This window comes from Galeopterus variegatus, unplaced genomic scaffold, assembly GCF_000696425.1.
Source record: "Galeopterus variegatus unplaced genomic scaffold, G_variegatus-3.0.2 Scaffold172, whole genome shotgun sequence".
Lineage (NCBI taxonomy): Eukaryota > Metazoa > Chordata > Mammalia > Dermoptera > Cynocephalidae > Galeopterus > Galeopterus variegatus.
Window position 1 is genome coordinate 78,952 of NW_007726283.1, and position 3,116 is coordinate 82,067.

At 36.0% G+C, this 3,116-nt stretch overlaps 1 pseudogene; it reads left to right on the top strand.

Annotated features, from left to right (window-relative positions):
* The first annotated feature begins 1,024 nt into the window (after positions 1–1,024).
* Positions 1,025–1,881, top strand: LOC103581393 (annotated as a pseudogene).
* Positions 1,882–3,116: the final 1,235 nt, after the last annotated feature.

Consider the following 3,116-nt stretch of genomic DNA (forward strand, 5'->3'; position numbering starts at 1 on the left):
AGGCACTCTGATAGAGGTCTAGCTTTCATTACTATCTCTTCCCCTCTGTTTTCCCCCTGTTCATATAGATAATCATTTTTATTTTTTGGTTTATGTTTGCATTTTTTAAATATTAGCAATACACACATGTATACATACTTAATACAGATATGCCAACACTTATTGCCTAAGAAGAAACATACTATACACATTTTTCTGCGTCTTTAGTGTATTTTGGAGATTACTCCAAAGAGTTTTAGAAACCTACTCTATTTCATGAATGTACCATTGTTCTATTCCAGATGGCTGGGGTTCTTTAATTTAAAAAACAATTTTCTAATCATTTTGCAAGTAGTTTATTATATCTAAAGGGACTTTTTTTTTTTAATCCATGACTCCTATTTCCCCTCAAAGATTTTAAAGTTAACTTTGTACTTTTCTGAACACATCCCCCTCTTAAGCACAAAATTGGTTTAACTCTCATGAGAAAATGTGTATGCCCAGAACAGAAAAAAAAAATGAAGTACACTTTTTTTAAACTTAAGCAGAAATCTGTGGTTAATATTTCCTCTTTGACATGAATTTAAAAGTACCATTTACTCTGCAAATTAGAGCACACAAGAAAATAAGCGGTAAATTATTGGTTTAAGGTATCACAACATTCCTTGTAAGTTTCAATGGTGCTAAGAACTTGCTAAAATGTATCATGAATCTGAAAAATAAAGGTTGAGTCAAACAAGTTCACTTTTTCAAATCACATCTGCATTACTTCTGCCAATACAGAAATGGCATAAATTTTTAATTCATGTGTACAAACTCCAAGAAAAGTTACTGAACATATGTATGTGTGTGTGTATACACACACAGACACCCATCACAAGAATATATCAGATCATCTTGACACTGAGACAGAATTCACTAAGGATACTCCATCAAACAATGCAACAGTCCTTGCTGTGATTCTGTCCTGCACAGCTGTTCTTCAGAGCAGTAGTTTTTTCTCTGCAACTGCCTTCTCTCCCACCTAAGTGCATGCCACCACCCCATGGAAGATTTGATAGACATGGACATGAGCTCCCTGAAGCCCCAGAACTATCTTTTCTTTTGTGAACTAAGGCCAACAAACATTATCACTTTAAGGTGGATAATGATGAAAATGAGCACCAGTTATCTTTAAGAACAGTCAGTTTAGGGACTGGTGCAAAGGATGAATTGCACATTGTTGAAGCAGAAGCAGTGAATTATGAGGGCAGTCCAATTAAAATACCACTGGCAACTTTGAAAATGTCTGGATAGCCTACGGTTTCCCTCGGGAGCTTAGAGATAACATCACCTGTGATCTTATGATTGAAGTGTGGCTCGGGGCCTGTGTGTATTATTGGACAGCACTTGGTAGCTGTGGAGGAAGACGCAGAATCAGAAGATGAACAGGAGGATGTCTAGAAAGCGACCTGCCCCTGGAAGTGGTAGCAAGCTTCCACAGAAAAAGGTGAAACTTGCTGCTGCTGAAGATGATGAGGACAACAATGATGATGATGATGACAATGACAATGACAACAATAACGATTTTGATGAGGAGGAAACTGAAGAAAAAACTCCAGTGAAGAAATCTGTATGAGATACTGTAGCCAAAAATGCACAAAAATCAAACCAGAATGGAAAAGACTCAAAACACCAAGATCAAAAGTTCAAGAATCCTTCAAAAAAACAGGAAAAAACCCTAAAACACCAAAAGGACCTAGTTCTGTAGAAGACATTAAAGCAAAAATGCAAGCAAGTAGAGAAAAAGTTGGTTCTCTTTCCAAAGTGGAAGCCAAGCTCACTAATTATGTGAAGAATTGCTTCTGGATGACTGACTAGGAGGCTATTCAAGATCTCTGGCGGTGGAGAAACTCTCTTTAAGAAAATAGTTAAAACAGTTTGTTAAAATTTTCCATCTTATTTCATTTCTGTAACAGTTGATATATGGCTGTTTTTTTATAGTGCAGAGTGAGAAATTTCCCTACGGTGTTTGATAAATTTTGTCTGGGCTCCATTACCGAGAATGTGTTGTCCAAAATGCCTGTTTAGTTCTTACGATGGAACTCCACCATTTGCTTGGTTTTAAGTATGTAATGTAATGTTATGATCAGACATAGTAGTAGTGATGGTCAGACATGGAGATGATGGGGAGTTAAAAATATACATGTGAAATAAAAGTATTTTAATAAAGTAAAAAAAAAATTCAACAAACATATTTTGGGTACTTTTCCACTAATTTGTGAATTTTTAAAGAGTTTACAGAAGACATAGAATTTACAAATTCTGAAAGAGTATGCTAAGGACAACAATAAATATTTGCAAACTACAGTGGAGGCAGCACAGAGAAGTTCAAGTGATTAATTCTTAGGAAAGCTTCCCAACTAAGTGGCAGCTGGCTTGGGCTGTAAATGATAAGTAACTCTAAGGGAGGAAATGGGCAAAGAAATACCTGGCAAAGAGAAGAGTGCACAATATCATATTATCCATTAGAAAACTCTACATATGGCCTTTCCCAGGACTCAGTACCCCTAGGGGCTTTAAATGATGACCTGAGCCTGGGCGCCAGCCCACCCCTACAAATGCACTCTTGGATTAATTAGTCTGGGTGAAGTCTGAGCCTGGGAACTTTTTAAAGCTCCTCAGGTAATTCAATGTGAAATTAAGGTTAAGAATCACTGCTATGGTTGATGTATGAACTACCCCAAAAGATCTGAATCCCGTAAGAACAGGCCTTTTTAGCTCCAGAATAGAGGAATGTCCTCTTTGCTCACAGGAATCCTATAATTGATTGTTGTTTGACACTATATCCTGGATATAATGTTCTCAATATTTTATTCTATCACGGTCAAATAAATTGTCACTTTTTTGATGCATATTAAAATCAGCATTTTAAAACTGTTGTCACTTGTTTTGCTTGTTTTTATAAACGTATAGGAGCAGTGACATTTTTAGGAGTAGTAGTAACAAATTAGACTTCACCTGAAGCCAAAATCTAAGGCAAGTGAAAGAAAGTTGCCCATCATTTGGCCGTTAATGCTTAATTATGCATTTTATTAAGTTTTTTCTTTAAGAAGTTCATTAGTAACAATTAGTCTTCTCTCTCTTCTAATTTATAT